This window comes from Chenopodium album, chromosome 27 (assembly GCF_948465745.1).
Source record: "Chenopodium album chromosome 27, dcCheAlbu1.1, whole genome shotgun sequence".
In the NCBI taxonomy this organism is placed as follows: domain Eukaryota; kingdom Viridiplantae; phylum Streptophyta; class Magnoliopsida; order Caryophyllales; family Amaranthaceae; genus Chenopodium; species Chenopodium album.
The window spans coordinates 34,894,110-34,913,277 of record NC_137860.1 but is presented as its reverse complement, the minus strand read 5'-3'; the positions used below and the strand labels follow the sequence as shown (position 1 = coordinate 34,913,277).

The 19,168-nt window shown below is 36.1% G+C and overlaps 6 pseudogenes; 4 read left to right on the top strand and 2 right to left on the bottom strand.

Annotated features, from left to right (window-relative positions):
* Nucleotides 1-449: 449 nt before the first annotated feature.
* Nucleotides 450-833, top strand: LOC145620147 (auxin-responsive protein SAUR64 pseudogene; annotated as a pseudogene).
* Nucleotides 834-960: 127 nt separating this feature from the next.
* LOC145620146 (auxin-responsive protein SAUR64 pseudogene) lies at nt 961-2,201 on the bottom strand (annotated as a pseudogene).
* Nucleotides 2,202-2,993: 792 nt separating this feature from the next.
* Nucleotides 2,994-3,404, top strand: LOC145620145 (auxin-responsive protein SAUR64 pseudogene; annotated as a pseudogene).
* An 11,292-nt stretch (nt 3,405-14,696) lies between these two features.
* LOC145620144 (auxin-responsive protein SAUR66 pseudogene) lies at nt 14,697-15,297 on the bottom strand (annotated as a pseudogene).
* Nucleotides 15,298-16,111: 814 nt separating this feature from the next.
* LOC145620143 (auxin-responsive protein SAUR66 pseudogene) lies at nt 16,112-17,279 on the top strand (annotated as a pseudogene).
* A 350-nt stretch (nt 17,280-17,629) lies between these two features.
* Nucleotides 17,630-18,010, top strand: LOC145620142 (auxin-responsive protein SAUR64 pseudogene; annotated as a pseudogene).
* Nucleotides 18,011-19,168: the final 1,158 nt, after the last annotated feature.

The following is a 19,168-nucleotide window of genomic DNA, read 5'->3' as shown; positions in this document are numbered from 1 at the left end:
CATACTACCAAGCACGTACCAACTAATTAAATGCAGATGTTTAGTTCCCATGTGCATCAGAGAACTACACAATAATGCAGATTAGATATTAGATAAAAGAAAAGGCAGAACCATTCGACTTATAATTCAATAATCTAATCGAGTGGCTTAGGAGAGGTTTATGTAGATTATCAAGAGACATATTTGGGCTACATGTTTTGGGATCATCCAAAGAAACAGAAACCTAATCGCGTGGCTTTGCTTCCAAATTATAAGAACAAGGCTGTCACCAATGAAGTGATCTGTCTTTAGCTTGGAGCTATAAAACTTGCTCATTCTCTCAACAATTTCCAACCAACTCAATTGCTAAATTCCTCATACTCATCTATTTCCTCATCTTCGAAAAAAATCTCTTCTTGAACTCTAATAAGTTAAAACTCAAAATGATTAGTACAAAGAAGCTCCTTAAGATGGCAAAAAAGTGGCAAAAGATAGCAGCTGCGAGCAGGAAGAGGATCTCCTGGCCGAAACCACTAACTGATAAAGGCCACTTTGTCGTCTACACAACTGATGGAAGACGATTTACCATTCCTTTAGCTTATCTCAAGAGCGAGCTTTTCATAGAGCTCCTTAGAATAGCCGAGGAAGAATTTGGAGTTACAAGTTCAGGGCCAATTACACTGCCTTGTGATTCGAAATTCATGGAGTATGCGATCTCTATGAATCAAAGACGTGTAGCTGAAGATTTAGAGAAGGCCTTGATCATGTCGTTAGCTAGCTGCAAATACTTGCCATCGTCACATGATCAACATCAAGAACAAACAAATTCAAATATGTTGATATGCAGTTTCTAATATATAGTTTTAGTTTGTTTCTCCTTGTATAGAACATACCTTGATTATACAATCTTAGAAAATTAATGAAAGCAGTTAGTCAATCATCTATATCAAACAATTTTGCCATTATATGAATGTTCCCTCCTTATCTCAAATCTAAATCTTGGCGCGATACAAACTGCAAAATGATAACAGAAATACAGTACAGCTTACAGATTTTTTACATCGGTATTGAAAGGCCTAAGAGTAAACTTCGTATACGAGTATATCATAGCTTATAATGGCCATATGTTTATGTTTCAAATTGAACATATTAACCCTACATACAACTAGGCAACCATAAATAATGTTATATTTATCTGGCATACAGATATGGTTCCTTATTAACAATTACTTCGTATAACATAGGTGAATACTCATACTCCGTGTCCCATATTATTTTTCCTATTAACCTTTCGTGTTTGTCTAGAATTACTTTCGTTCACAAGTATCACAACTATTTTTATTTTATTTCAATGTACAATTTGATTTGCCTTGTCACCAGAGATGTCATTGCAGTAGTGAATTTATATATCAGATAAAAAAGTTGTAAGAAAAAATTGTTGCTTAATCAACTTAAAGCCTGTGATTTTGCCAAGATACCCTAAACACTTTGAGAGTGGATAATTATTCCTTGGACATAGATTGGTCATAGTTCAGTTAACCAAATAGCCAAGCCGCGTGCTGTAGCTGACTGACAACATTAAATCTCAGCTTGTAATACAGGAATTGAGATACTCTGATCACCACACTAATTTCAGGCAAGGCCTAAGGGTAAATTCCTCTGTTCCTGGAACCGTAAATTACTTGCAGTTTAAACCATGAAGCATGCATGAAAATATAAAGAAGGGTTCACTGCTAAAATGACAAGGTCATATGATTGGAACTTCCATAGAAAATTTCATTAATCATCTCAGTAAAATTGTACAACTATATGTTATCTACAAAAAGATTGAGGAAAATTTTCTAGAAACTACAGATAAATAATTGTTGATTATGTTGATCTTGTTGGTCATTTGACAATGATGAGTATCTACAAGTGGCTAAGGACATGATTAGTGCCTGCTCCAAGTCCTCAGCGACATGTCTTTGGATCATGGAGATCGCGTACTCCATGAAATTTGAATCACAAGGCAGTGTAATTGGCCCTGAACTTGTTACTCCAAACTCTTCCTCTGCCATTTTTAAGAGCTCAATGAACATCTCGCTCTTGAGATAATTCAAGGGAATCATAAACCGTTTATTATCACTTGTATAAATAACAAAGTGACCCTTCTCAGCCACTGCTCTTGACCAAGAAATCCTCCTTCTACCGGCTGCTGCTAATCTTTGCCATTTCCTAGCCATTTTGATGAGCTTCTTTGTACTAATCATTTTGAAGGTTATAAGATCAGTAAAATATTTTTCGAAGATGATGAGAAAGTATATTGGAATGTTAAAAATGATGAATGATTTGGCAGTGCTTGGATGAGAAGGCCTTGAAGAATGATAATGTTTTATAGCTCCAAGCTAAAGACATATCACTTCGGCGTGGGACTGCCTTGTTTTCAATCATCGAAAGCAAGTTCATGTGGTTATTCATGTGGCCTTGTCTGATTTACTTTTCTATTTGACATTTCCCAGATCATACAGGCCTAATATGTTGCTCATTGAAACAAGCCTCTTCGCAACCAATTGATTTATTATTGTGTAAACATCCTGCTAATGTACTGCCAAGTACTCACCAGCTAATTTAATGCAGATGTTTCGGTTTCCACATCCATCAAAGAACAAAACAATTACACAGATTAGATATTAGATAAGCTAAAATCAGAACCAGGCCATCACACACTTGTAATACAATAATAATCTAATTGAATGGCTAACAACAGGCTTATATTAATTATCAAAAAACATCTTTGGACTACATGTTTTGGGATCATTCACAGTAACATAAACTTAATTAATCGCGTGGCTTTGCTTCCAAATAATGTGAACAAGGCTGTCACAGATGAAGTGATTTGTCTCTACATTGATGCTATAAAACTTGCTCATCTTCTCAACATTTTCCAACCAACTCAATTGCTATATTCTCATACACATCTGTTTCCTCATATTCGAAAAAAATTCTTTTAGCACCCTTAAAAGTTGAGCCTCAAAATGATTAGTACAAAGAAGCTCCTCAAGATGGCAAAAAAGTGGCAAAAGATAGCAGCTGCAAGCAGGAAGAGGATATCCTGGCCGCGTCCAGTGGCTGATAAGGGCCACTTTGTCGTCTACTCAACAGATGGAAGACGATTTACCATTCCTTTAGCTTATCTCAAGAGCGAGCTTTTCATTGAGCTTCTTAGAATAGCAGAGGAAGAATATGGAGTTACAAGTTCGGGGCCAATTACACTGCCTTGTGATTCAAAATTCATGGAGTATGCGATCTCTATGATCCAAAGATGCGTAGCTGAAGATTTAGAAAAGGCACTGATCATGTCATTAAATAGCTGCAGATACTCATCATTATCACATGATCAACATCAAGAACAAACAAATTCAAAATTGCTGATTTGTAGTTTCTAGAATACAATTTTTTTAACACTTTTGTATAGATGATACCTTGAATATATAATTTTACTTAGAAAATTAATGAGATCAATCATTCAAATCAAACAAATTTGCCATTATATTATTGTGCCCTTATCTTAAACTTAATTTTTGGCACAGCATAAACTGCAAAGTAGTCACAGAAAACAGTTTACAACCTTACACCCAATTTTCTTTCTTTCTTTTTAAATCTTTTTGTGAAGAGTGTCAAACTTATTCACACATCATAACCAATTGTTGGGTAAAGTGTTTCTAACTGTAGTGCAGAGTTCGCGGTGTATTTGGTATTGTAAGTGGCTGAGATTCAGCCCTATGTCACTTTGTTTCGTCCCCCCTATCCTATTCTTTAAAAACACCTATATTTTGAAAAACGAGGTTACCGATATGATGCATCTCGTATGCTAAAAATTTCTAAGTATGGGTTTAAGACAAGTCACAAAGCCTAAGAGTTGGGATGCTGGATGGTACAAGGGGCCGTGCACCCAAGGACAAGGCATACTTGGGGAGTTACGACTCCCAAGGCCCTTAAGACATGATGATTAAGGATGAATGAGATGGTTTCGGGCACTATGTATGACTCTCAAGGCCTTTTGGGAACCCATAGAAGTACTTGGATGCATAATCTCGCCTGGTGAAAAAAATGATATACGGAAGCCAAATATGAAGGCTATAATATGCGAGATCGGAGCAATTTAGGAGGTGTCCGGACCCGGTGTCGGAAATTCACGGAACACTACGGGATGCATCACGGGGTTATATAATATTGTTTCGACCAATATATGACCAATATTCAGCTACGTAAAGGCCCCGTGAAAGCTTGTAGCCAATACAAGAGGCGTGTACGAAAATGGTTAAATTGGATGCTTAAAGGCAAATTGGATGGTTCCGCCCACCCAAATGGACTCCCGGAGGATATTAGGGTCCATGGTAATCATCTCGGATTTTTTTATTTCCGGTCTAGAAAAAGTGAAAATTTGTCAAAATTGAAGGCTATTATCCACGTTTTTTGAGGAATTTTGGAGGTTTCGGGACTCGGTATCGGAAAGTCTCGAGATGCTAGGGGATACATCTCGGGGTTATATAATGACGTTTGGAACCATATATGACCATTATAAGTTGTCATAAATGTCCGTGGTGTAGCTTGATTTTATGAAATCAATGCAAGTTGTAATCGGATAAATTGACTGTTTAAAGGCATATTGGATGGTTTTATCCACCCAAATGGGCTCCCGGAGGATATTAGGGACCATGGTAAACATCTCGGCAATTTTTATTTTCGGGCGAAAAAGGTCAAAAAATTCCAAATTTGAAGGCTAATCCACGCTTTTTGAGGAATTTTGGAGGTTACTGGGCCCGGTGGCGAAAAGTGTTGAGATCTTAAAGGATACATCTCAGGGTCATATAATGCCGTTTTGAATCATATATGACCATTGTATTTTTTCATAAATGTCCGTGGTAAGCTTGAGTTCACAAAATCGGTGCAAGGTGCGAACGAGTAAATTGACCGCTTAAATGCATATTGGATGGTTACACCCACCCAAATAGACTCTCGGAGTCTATTAGGGTCCATAATAAGTATCTCGACAATTTTTGTTTTCGGGTCAAAATAAGTGAAAAATTGGCCAAAATTGAAGGCTACAATATGTTGGTGATTTTCTAGTAAACAAGGGTCACAAAGAATGGAAATGAAATTATTGGAAAAACCTTCGAGGCGTGAACGGGATCACTTTCCCAAAAGTATAATTCCGACCCTATACTACAACCGGGTATCACGGAAATTACTCAGGAGATACAACGAAGAACAATTACTATCACTTGTAGGATGATAGCAATTCAATGTATAAAAGTGTTTGTGATTTTGTGAAAATGAACAACTGATAATAACTCTCTATGCCAAAGTGATAAGATAGAAATTATATTTCATCTCTCAACCTTTTTTTTTCATCATATGAGGAGTTTCTCATATATATAAGATAGTAGCTTAGTATGTCATTGCATTTTCAAATGTAATAAACGTAACAATGCATTAAGCCATACACTAAACAATGCTTTAAGTTAAGCATTGAATAATGTATTAAGACATACAAAATCAACGCATCAAACACCAAATGTTAAAAGATGCATTAAACAATGCATTAATACACTAAGTTATAATGCATTACGTATGTAAACGCCCAACTAGATCAATAGAAATCAAAACTGAAACCGTAAGTAGTAATAGTGAAGAATTAGCCACTTTGTTCATTTGTCTTGATTAGTTGTATACTACTACCTTAATCATATGTTGTCTAAGTCATGACACCTTAACCAAATGACTTAAACTTAACATAACATGAATAATAATCAACTAAATACTCTAAATTCTCCAACAATCCTCCCCCATTTAGAGTATTCAAAACGATTAATTGCATAAACACATCATCATCACAAAAACAATCTTATGCATACATGAAAGTGTACAAAGACTTGAACTCCCACTTAGTGCAACATACAATCCAAGAATCCGTATCCATTCGGTATCGTAAAACGTTTGAACCAAAAGCAATACATATTGGATACTTGAAGATATTACACACACAAGATTAATTACTTAAATACATATTAACTTGACACTTAAGCCATGTGTCCATATCTATTCATAAGTACATCAAAGCTATGCCCATAATAACTTCTTGAAGCGGCTAAACCTCATACTTATATAGGTAGATTTCCAAAACATGCTCCTGTGACAAAGCACAATATCAGGAATTCTATTAAGTTAAACAACCTCTTATACATCACAGAAAATCCGGAACTTTACCTTGGATGAATAAACAAGTTCCCAATTAGCAAATAAGAGAGTTAATCTTATTGAACTTAAGACCCAACGTCTTATTGGGCGTTAAGTTAAGGCTCCCTCATTTGTAATTATTTAGGGCTCCAATCCTAAACCGATTGCCATCCTTTTGTTAACATCTCTTGCCAATTCCTTTGTGAAACAATCGGCGAGATTAAGATTTGTTCGAACATAATCAATAGTGATCACACTATCCTTGATAATTCCTTGGATGTAACTATGCCGTATTCCAATGTGTCTTGACTTACCATTATAAACTTGGCTATAAGCCCTTGCCAAGGTAGCATTGTTATCACAATGTATCACTATTGGTGATATTGGTTTTGGCAACAAAGGAATCTCAAACATGAGATCCTTCAACCATTCGGCTTCTTTACCAGCCGAATGCAATGCAATGAACTCCGATGTCATTGTGGAATGCAATGCAATGAACTCCGATGTCATTGTGGAGTCCGCAATGCAAGTTTGCTTCTTAGAAGCCCATGATATAGCACCTCCCCCATATAGGAAAACCCATCCACTTGTGGAGGAATGATCTTTATTAGAGATCCAACTTGCATCCTAATAACCTTCTACAACCGAAGGATATCCACTATAAGACAAACCATAATCCATAGTTTTCTTCAAGTACTTCAATAAGCGTCGAACCGCTTGCCAATGTAGTATACTAGGATTGCTAGTGTACCTACTTAGTTGACCAACTGCATAAGCAATATCCGGCCTAGTACTTGTCATGGCATACATCAAACAACCTATTACTTTAGCATATTCAAGTTGTGAAACTGCATTACCTTCATTAGATATCAACTTTATGCTAGGATCCATAGGTGTTGAATAAAGAGAAGTAGAATCATCACTCACATTAAATTTCTTGAGCACTTTCTCAATGTAATGAGATTGTGACAAGATCAACTTTCCTTTTTCCCTCTTTATCCTTATGCCCAAGATGACATCCGCTTCTCCCATGTCTTTCATGGAAAACTGAGAACTAAGGAAGGATTTTGTCATTTCAACTTGTGACAAATCCGTTCCAAAGATCAACATGTCATCTACATATAGACAAATTATGACACCTTGACCGTTGTCATCAAATTTGCTATAAATACACTTGTCTGAATTGTTCAACTTGAAACCATTAGACAATACAACCTCATCAAACTTTTGATGCCATTGCTTAGGTGCTTGTTTTAGCCCATACAAAGATTTGATCAACTTGCAAACTTTTCCTTCTTGACCTTTCACAACAAACCCTTCCGGTTGTCTCATGTAAACTTCTTCCTCTAGATATCCATTCAAGAACGCTGTCTTGACATCCATTTGATGGATCACAAGATTGTGGATTGCCGCAAGTGCAATCAACAACCTTATAGTTGAGATTCTAGCAACAGGTGCATATGTATCAAAATAATCGATACCAGGCTTTTGTGTAAAGCCTTGTGCCACTAACCAGGCTTTGAACTTTTCAACCATTCCATCAATCCTCAATTTCCTTTTGAAGATCCACTTGCACCCTATTGGTTTACATTTTGGTGGTAAGTTAGCTAACACCCAAGTATTCTTTCCCATGATGGATTCCATCTCATCATTAATAGCTTCCTTCCAAAATGGAGCATCACGAGACCTCATAGCCTCATCATAGGTCGAAGGATCATCTTCCACATTAAAAATGTATGGAAATTGTGTCGAAACAGAATTCCTTGATCCTTCAACTAAGTACACATGAAAGTCCGGGCCAAAAGATTTTCCTTTCCTTGCCCTCTTACTTTTCCTAGGTTGAGATGATGATGTTGATGCCTCCTCTAAATGAGTTTGGTCATCAATTTCTTGATCTAATTCAATTTGGTCAAAACTTTGAGCATCAGTGTTTGGAGTTATATCCTTTGGTCTAGGAATTGATGAATATCTATTTTCATCAAACAATGCATCTCTAGACTCAATGGTGGTATGAACCGACCAATAGTCATTTTGTTCAATTACATAGAACCTATAGGATTTGCTATGCACCGCATATCCTATAAAGATGCATTCCACTCCTCTTTCACCTAACTTTTTACGTTTAGGTTCCGGCACTTTTACAATGCCCTACAACCCTAAACTTTGAGATGACTCAAGTTTGGTTTCCTTTTATACCATAGCTCATATGGGGTTACCTCATTCCTTTTCATTGGAACTCGGTTTAAAATGTAACAAGCGGTTAATACCGCTTCCCCCCAAAATCCATCACTCAAACCCGAATAGGACAACATGGAATTAACCATTTCTTCAAGAGTCCTATTTTTCCTTTCCGCTACACCATTTTGTTGTGGTGTATATGCTGCGGTAGTTTCATGTACTATACCTATCAATTGGAAATAACTTGGGTTAAAATATTCACCACCTTTATCAGTTCTTAATCTTTTGATTTTACTGTTTGTTTGCAATTCTACTTCATTCTTGTAGATTTTAAATTTGTCAAGGGCCTCATCCTTAGAATGTAATAAATAAACATAGCAGAATCTTGAATAATCATCAATGAAAGTTGCTAAATACTTTTTGTTGCCTAAGGAAGGTGTGCTATGAAAATCACATAGATCACTATGCACTAAATCAAGCAAAGCATTATTCTTTTCTACAACATTAGGAAATGGTTTCCTTGTGATTTTTGTTAACATGCATGTCCTACATTTCTCTATCCTTGGATCAAAAGACAAAATTAATTCATGCTTTGACATAAAATATAACTTTTTATAATTAACATGTCCAAGTCTCATATGCCATAAAGAAGAGAAATCATTAACAACACACACATTGTCTTTCAAAGTATTAGAAATACTAAGTTTAAACATTCCATCACATAAGTAACCAAGTCCTACAAATAAACCACCTTTAGACAATATAAATTTATCCGACTCAAACACCATTTTAAAACCTAAACGATTCAAGATAGCACCGGACACTAAATTCCTCCTAAGCTCGGGAGCATACAACACATCCCTTAAAATTAGAGATTTGCCCGAGCTAAACATTAACTCAACTTGCCCCTTGCCTAGCACTTTTGCGGTAGAGTCGTTCCCCATGTAAAGAATCTCTCCATTGGTCACCTCAACGAAGGATTTAAACAACGAACGATCCTTGCAAACATGCCTCGATGCACCCGAATCGATGTACCAAGAAGTATCACCCTGCACATATAGGATTTCAGAAATCACACACAAATAATTCATTAAAGAACTAGATGAAATTTGTGCACAAGAATTACCTTGCTTGTCTTGGGATTGGCTGGAACCGCCTTTCCCACCTTGAGCTTTCTTGTTGCTCATCTTTTTCTTCCAAATGGTACAATCTTTCTTAAAATGTCCGGGTTTTCCACAAACCCAACAAGCTCGTGATGTTTGACCATCACTTCCCACTTTAGGCTTTTTGCCTTTGTACTTGTTTGAATCATTTCCTCTCTTTCTCTCATTAGACTTGGCATCCTCCACCATATTAACCGTGGTAGAACTAGGATTAACATCCTTTTGTCCCTCTTGCACCCGGATTTCTTCCTCAATCCGAATATGAGAAGCCAAGCCCTCGAGATTGATATCATCTTTCTTATGCTTTAAAGAATTTCTAAAATCTTTCCAAGATGATGGTAGTTTATCAATTATAGAAGAAACAATAAAGGTCTCATCAAGGTTGATATTGTGTTGCCTAAAACTCCCTAAAATTCTTTGGATTTCATGAAATTGTTCCATAACTGGCCTACTATCAATCATTTTGAAATTATTGAACTTACTAACAAGAAATTTCTTGCTAGATGCATCCTCGGCCATGTACTTAGACTCTAGTTCATCCCAAAGAAATTTAGCGGACTCATGAAATTGATAAACGTCAAACAATTCATTAGACATACCGTTTAGGATGTGACCACAACATATGTAGTTGTCATTCTCCCACTTGTTCCTCTTTCTAGTAGCCTCCAATGTCTCATTTTCCTCCTCCGATGGCTTCGGAGATGTGAGAACATAAGCCACACCGAGAGTTGTCAACAAAAACTGCATCTTCTTTTGCCACCTTCGAAAATCAACACCCTCGAACTTGTCCAATTTCTGAAAATTGGTCATCATTTCCTTCACATTTGCCATCTTTGTAGTAGAATTATACTTTTGGACTGTTGGGGATTTTCTAGTAAACAAGGGTCACAAAGAATGGAAATGAAATTATTAGAAAAACCTTCGAGGCGTGAACGGGATCACTTTCCCAAAAGTATAATTCCGACCCTATACTACAACCGGGTATCACGGAAATTACTCAGGAGATACAACGAAGAACAATTACTATCACTTGTAGGATGATAGCAATTCAATGTATAAAAGTGTTTGTGATTTTGTGAAAATGAACAACTGATAATAACTCTCTATGCCAAAGTGATAAGATAGAAATTATATTTCATCTCTCAACCTTTTTTTTTCATCATATGAGGAGTTTCTCATATATATAATATAGTAGCTTAGTATGTCATTGCATTTTCAAACGTAATAAACGTAACAATGCATTAAGCCATACATTAAACAATGCTTTAAGTTAAGCATTGAATAATGTATTAAGACATACAAAATCAACGCATCAAACACCAAATGTTAAAAGATGCATTAAATAATGCATTAATACACTAAGTTATAATGCATTACGTATGTAAACGCCCAACTAGATCAATAGAAATCAAAACTGAAACCGTAAGTAGTAATAGTGAAGAATTAGCCACTTTGTTCATTTGTCTTGATTAGTTGTATACTACTACCTTAATCATATGTTGTCTAAGTCATGACACCTTAACCAAATGACTTAAACTTAACATAACATGAATATTAATCAACTAAATACTCTAAATTCTCCAACACAATAAACAATTTTGGGTTAGTTTTGACATTTTTTTTCAAAAAATAAGCTGAATGTGTTGGATGATTCCTGGGGTCATATAAGGAGGTTTGAAACCACAAGACATCGATAAATATGTCCATCAAGTACCAAGAATGAGTTTTGACTCTATTTTGAAATTCATGAAATATAATGATGTCATAAAAGTATAATTATGCTATATATATAAGTGATGTAATATGGGTAAAATAGTGAAAGAGCTTTTGATGAATTAATCATTCACTAGCCATATGCTTTTGTTTCATATTGAGCATATTAACCCTACTTACAACTAGGCAAACTATAAATGATGTTTATTGTATTTGGCCACACAAATATGGTTTCTTTCTGCCAGTTTGGAATCATATATGACCATTATATGTTGTCATAAATGTCCGTGGTGTATTTTGATTTTATGAAATTAGTGCAAGCTTTAATCGGGTAAATTGACAGTTTAAAGGCATATTGGATGATTTTATCCTCCTAAATGAACTCCCGGAGGTTATTAGCGACTATGGTAAACATCTCAGTAATTTTTATTTCCGGGCGAAAAAAGGTTAAAAAATTCCAAAATTGAAGGCTATTATCCACGCTTTTTGAGGAATTTTGGAGGTTACGGGGCCCGGTGGCGAAAAGTATTGAGATCCTAGGAGATACATCTTTGGGTCATATAATGCCGTTTGGAACCATATATGACCATTATATGTTTTTATAAATGTACGTGGTGTATCTTGATTTTTATGAAATTAGTGCAAGCTGTAATCGGATAAATTGACTGTTTAAAGGCATATTGATGATTTTATCCATTTAAATGGACTCCCGGAGGGTATTAGGGACTATGGTAAACATCTCGAAAATTTTTATTTCCGGACGAAAAAAGGTCAAAAATTCCAAAATTGAAGGCTATTATCCACGTTTTTTAAGAAATTTTGGAGGTTACGGGGCCCGGTGGCAAAAAGTGTTGAGATCCTAGGGGATACATCTCATGGTCTTATAATGCCGTTTGGAACCATATATGACCATTATATGTTATCATAAATATCCATGGCGTACCTTGATTTTATGAAATCAGTGCAAGCTGTAATGGGGTAAATTGACTGTTAAAAGCATATTGGATGATTTTATCCACCTAAATGGACTCTCAGATGGTATCAGGGATTATGGTAAACATCTCGGCAATTTTTCATTTCCGGGTGAAAAAAGGTCAAAAAAATTCCAAAATTGAAGACTATTATCCACGTTTTTTTGAGGAATTTTGGAGGTTACGGGGCCCGGTGGCGAAAAGTGTTGAGATCCTAGGGGATACATATCGGGGTCATATAATGCCGTTTGGAACCATATATGACCATTATATGTTGTCATAAATGTCCGTGGTGTAGCTTGATTTTATTAAATCAGTGCAAGCTGTAATCGGGTAAATTGACTGTTTCAAGGCATATTTGATGATTTTATCCGCCTAAATGGACTTTCGGAGGATATTAGGGAATATGGTAAACATCTCGGCAATTTTCATTTTCGAGCGAAAAAAGGTCAAAAAATTCCAAAATTGAAGGCTATTATCCACGTTTTTTGAGGAATTTTGGAGGTTACGGGGCCCGGTGGCGAAAAGAGTTGACATCCTAGGGGATACATCTCATAGTCACATAATGCCGTTTGGAACCATATATGACCATTATATGTTGTCATAAATGTCCTTGGTGTAGCTTGATTTTATTAAATCAGTGCAAGTTGTAATCGGGTAAATTGACTGTTTAAAGGCATATTTGATGATTTTATCCGCCTAAACGGACTCTATGAGGATATTAGGGACTATGGTAAACATCTCGACAATTTTCATTTCCGAGCGAAAAAAGGTCGAAAAATTCCAAAATTGAAGGCTATTATCCACGTTTTTTGAGGAATTTTGGAGGTTACGAGGCCCGGTGGCGAAAAGAGTTGACATCCTAGGGGATACATCTCAGGGTCATATAATGTCGTTTGGAACCATAAATGACCATTATATGTTGTCATAAATGTCCGTGGTGTAGCTTGATTTTATAAAATCAATGCAAGCTGTAATCGGGTAAATTGACTGTTTAAAGGCATATTGGATGATTTTATCCATCTAAATGAACTCCCGGAGGTTATTAGGAACTATGGTAAACATTTCAATAATTTTTATTTCCGGGCGAAAAAAGGTCAAAAAATTCCAAAATTGAAGACTATTATCCACGCCTTTTGAGGAATTTTGGAGGTTACGGGGCCCGGTGGCGAAAAGTATTGAGATCCTAGGGCATATTTGAGTCATATAATATCGTTTGGAACCATATATGACCATTATATGTTTTCATAAATGTCAGTGGTGTAGTTTGATTTTATGAAATCGGTGCAAGCTGTAATCGGCTAAATTGACTGTTTAAAGGCATATTTGATGATTTTATCCACCTAAATGGACTCCCGGAGTATATTAGGGACTATGGTAAACATCTCGGCAATTTTTATTTCCGGGCGAAAAATGGTCAAAAATTCCAAAATTAAAGGAATCCACGCTTTTTGAGGAATTTTGGAGGTTACGGGGCCCATTGGCGAAAAGTGTTGAGATCCTAGGGGATACATCTCACGGTCATATAACGCCGTTTGGAAACATATATGACCATTATATGTTGTCATAAATGTCCGTGGTGTAGCTTGATTTTATGAAATTAGTGCACGGTACGAAGGGGTAAATTGACCGTTTAAAGGCATATTGGATGGTTACACCCACCCAAATAGACTCCCGGAGTCTATTAGGGTCCATAGTAAGCATCTCGACAATTTTTGTTTTCGGGTCAAAATAAGTGAAAAATTGGCCAAAATTGAAGGCTATAATAAACGATTTTGGGTTAGTTTTGACATTTTTTTTTTCAAAAAATGAATTGAATGTGTTGGATGACTTCTGGGGTCATATAAGGAGGTTTGAAACCATAAGACATTGATAAAGATGTCCATAAAGTACCAAGAATGAGTTTTAACTCTATTTTGAAATTCATGAAATATAGTGATGTCATAAAAGTAGAATTATGTTATATATATAAGTGATGTAATATGGGTAAAATAGTGAAAGAGCCTTTGATTAATTTATTTTCACTGGCCATATGCTTTTGTTTCATATTGAACATATTAACCCTACATACAACTAGGGAAACTATAAATGATGTTTACATTATTTTGCCACACAAATATGGTTTCTTTCTGTCAGTTGTAACATAGATGAGTACTCATCCTCAGCTCCCCATATCATTTTGCACATTTACCTTTCGCGATTGTCCCAAATTACTTTCACAGTCAGATGTTTTTACTCTATTTCAATATCCAATTTGATTCATCTAGGCGCCAGAGATGTCTTTGCAGTAGCAAATGCAAACATATCAGCAAAAAAATAGTTAAGATAGCTGTGATTTACTTTATTTCACAGTAAAAAGTTTGTCATTCAGCTTAAAAGCCTGTGTGTTTGCCTTCTCGTGTACATAGAATGTTCATTGCTTGGCTAACTTGTGGCAAAGCCGCGTGCTCTAACTAACTTGCAACATTAGATCTCAGTCAATAGGTTTGTAATACATCTTACAGGGTAAATTTCTCTGTTCCAGAAACTGTAAATTACCTGCAGTTTAGACCATGCAGCATGAAAAGATAAAGATCCAAGAGTGCACTGCTAAAATGATAAGGCCATCTGATATGAATTTCCACTAGAATTTCATTAACTTTCTCAGTAAGATTGTACAACTATACATTTTCTACAAAAAAATCGAAAAATTTCTAGAAACTACAGACAAGTAATTGTTGATTATTTTGAGCTTGTTGGTCATTTGACAACGATGAGTATCTACAAGTGGCTAAGGACATGATTAGTGCCTGCTTCAAGTCCTCAGCGACATGTCTTTGGATCATGGAGATGGCGTACTCCATGAAATTTGCATCGCAAGGCAATGTAATTGGCCCTGAACTTGTTACTCCAAACTCTTCCTCTGCCATTTTTAAGAGTTCTATGAACATCTCACTCTTGAGGTAATCTAAGGGAATCATAAACCGTTTATTGTCACTTGTATAAACTACAAAGTGACCCTTCTTAGCCACTGCTCTTGACCAAGAAATTCTCCTTCTACCGGCTGCTGCTAATCTTTGCCATTTCCTAGCCATTTTGATAAGCTTCTTAGTACTAATCATTTTTTTGAGGGTTATAAGATCAGAATTTTTCGAAGATGAGAAAGTAGATATGAATGTAATGATGAATGATGATATAGCAATGTTTGGATGAGAAGGCTTGAGAGAATGATCAAGTTTTATAGCTCCAAGCTAAAGACACATCACTTCGCCGTGGGACTGCCTTGCTTTCATTCATCGAAAGCAAGTTCATGTGGTTGTTCATGTGGCCTTGTCTGATATACTTTCCATCTGGCAACCATTTTGACAAATCCCAGATCATACAGGCCTACTATGTTACTCATAGATACCAACTTATTCGCAGCCATCAATTGATCGATTATTGTGAAAACTTCCTGCTAACATAACGCCAAGTACTCACCAGCTAATTAAATGCAGGTGTCTCAGTTTCCTCACCCATCAAAAAAACAGAACAATTAAACAGATTAGATATTATCGAAAAATGAGAACCATTATCACACACTTGTAAACCAGTAATCTAATTGAGTGAGTGATAATAGGCTTATATTAATCATCAGAAAACATCTTTGGGCTACATGTTTTGGGATCATCCAAAGCATCATAAAGTTAATCGCGTGGTTATGCTTCCAAATAATGTAAACAAGGAAGTCACCAATGAAGTGATATGTCTTCAGGTTGAAGCTATAAAACTTGACCACTTCCTCTACTCTTTCCAACCAAGTAAACTGCTAAATCCTCATCAAATTTAACTAACTTACCAACTTTGAATCATTCTCTTCTTTCACTCTTAAAACACAACAACATGATCAGCACAAAGAAACTTATCAAGATGGCACGAAAGTGGCAAAAGATAGCAGCTGCAGGCAGGAAGAAGATCTCTTGGTCACATCCTGTGGCAAATGAGGGTCACTTTGTTGTCTACACAGCAGACGGAAGACGATACATGATTCCTTTGGCATATTTGAAGAGCGAAATTTTCATAGAGCTCCTTAAAATAGCCGAGGAAGAATTTGGAGTTACAAGTTCAGGGCCAATTACATTGCCTTGTGATTCACATTTTATGGAGTACGTGATCTCTATGATCCAAAGATGTGTAGCAGATGACTTGAAGAAGGCATTGATCATGTCCTTAGCTAGCTGCATATACTCATCGTTGTCACATGAACATCAAGAACGAAATCCACAAATGTTTCTATGTAGTTTCTAGAAAAAGAAGTTATGTTACACCTTTTTTGTACAAAATATATACAGTAGAAATTTTAACTAGAATGTTAATACAATTTCAGAAAGAAGCTAATCAGAAAATTTTAGTCTATCCATTGTGCAAGTATATGTTTTCCCTTATTTTATTTTGTTGTTTGATATGAATTGGAGTTGAACAAAATGAAATAACGTACAATATTTGGGATTCTCATACTCCATCGGCCCCTAATTAATATGCCATACTTCAATATTGGACCATCTTAAAATGGTAGATTCCTATCTAAATTAAGCAAGTTAAATCATTGTACAATCTCATCATGTCGGCTTTAATTTACGACTTTCAAAGAAAAATTACATTAGCATTGTAGAGATATAAACATGATAACAGTGACAGATAGGTGTGGTAAATTAACTAAATTCATGAACCACCCAAAGGATTGATGAGTAAATTTAACAGTGACAGAACAATTGGATTTTCCTTACTTGAAAGTAACTTTCACCTGTCATCACATGCTTATGCTTCATATTGAGCCCTACTCACAACATAACAACCATAAATGCTTAGAATACAAATTAAAGGCTTTATTTCCAAGTTCATCAGTTGCCACTCTTGCCAGTTGGTAAATAAAAGTGTATGTCCATATCAGTTTGATCTGCATTGGCCCTTCAGAATCTCATTGCAGCTGGAGTTGCTGAAAGATGTTCATGACTCGACCTTTCGGACAGATGATCAACTTAACTTTCAACTATTGAAAAACAAGCTTATTAGTCCTACCAAGAAGCAACTTGCATAAATAATTATCAGGTGACATATTTGGCCTACATTATCTGAGTCCTGATATTTGTCAAAGCGGTTGACATAATGAATAGTAAATCAGACATGCCCACCTGAATATCCTGTTTATTAGTATATCCACATGAACTTGCCTCCAAAGAATGAATACAAGGCAGTCCTACCATGAAGCGATATGCCTTTAGCTTGGAGCTATAAAACTCGATCATTCTTCAAACCCTTTCTCATCCCAGCACACCTAACTTCCTCTTTACATTCCAAAGCCTTTCTCAGCTTAAACAAATTAAAATTTCTACATACTTTCTCGTTCTTTAAACCGACAAAATGATCAGTACAAAGAAACTTGTCAAAATGGCAAGGAAATGGCAAAGACTAGCAGCAGCAGGCAGAAGAAGAATTTCTTGGCCAAGACCAGTGGCTGAGAAAGGTCACTTTGTTGTTTACACAAGTGATAAAAAACGGTTTATGATTCCTTTGGCATATCTTAACAGCGAGATTTTCAGAGAGCTCTTCAGAATAGCCGAAGAAGAATTTGGAGTGTCAAGTTCAGGACCAATTATGCTGCCTTGTGATTCAATTTTCATGGAGTACGCGATCTCTATGATCCAAAGACATGTAGCTGAGGACTTAGAGAAGGCATTGATCATGTCCTTTGCTAACTGCAGATACTCGTCATTGTCCCATGAGAATCAAGAACATACTAATCAACAATTGCTTATCTGCAGTTTCTAGAAATAATTTTTTATTTTTTGGTAGCACATATGTACAATACAATTTTGCCTGAACAGATAATGAAAATTCTTATATTATTTCACATTGACTGTTCCAATTTCGCAACTATGTGCTCTTCTCCATTAACTCTTCATAGTGCATGTTTTTTAACTTGCAAATGATCAACAAAAGAACAGCCTACATTATTTGGTAGATTTGGTCAACTACTTTAACAGTGTGTTTGGATAACATTAGAGGAAGGAAAAGAAGGGGAGGGAGGAGAAGAGGAGGGGAGGGAAAGGGAGGGGAGAGAAGAATGGTGAGTTTTCCTTCCAAATCTCTCCATTGTTGGAGGGATCATTTTCCTACAATTTAATCCCTCCATTTCTCTCCCCTCCAATTCCCTTCCTTCCTCATTTGTTATCCAAATGAAAGATATCACATCTCTCCATTTCCCTCCCCTTCTTTTCCTTCCATTTCTTTCTATCCAAACACACCGTAAAGGTCCAATAGTCATAACCATATACTGATGATTTACAAAGTAGCTTAGATTAGAAGGAAATCAGAATAAGTTACATAGGTTCATACAGGACATAAGCTCAACAAAGGGATGAGATTGAGACGAGATTTAGTCCTAAGTCTTGGGTACCATTGTACCACCTTATAAGGTTGATAGGCAAATTCTTATAACAAGACATACCAATTTTATGGAAAGCGCTTTTATCTTTTTGCAATATGTCCTCCCAGCAATGAATAGAACCTTTATTACCCGGATAATTCAGATGTAAACAACCTTAACCATTGCAGTACCAAGGGTGTTCTTTCAATTGGTGAATGAATTGACACAGAATCTAATCTTAACAAAACTTCTAGTCATATGTTACACTTCTCAGCAGCAATGACATCCTTTAGCGCCAGGGCAGATCAGACTGGATATAGACACACGAAATTTACCCTGGATTTTGCTTACCAACTGATGAACTTTGAGATACAACTGAAAACAGGAATCATCTTGTAATTTTATGGTGATCTAGATAGAACAAACACACAAATTGTAGTTGTATGGTTGTATCAGGGTTCAAACGAGCTAAAGCACATGGCAACCAGAATACACAGTAGCTCAGCAATCCTGTCCTGGACCATACATATTAAACTACATTACTCGAACTCTGTTTGGGT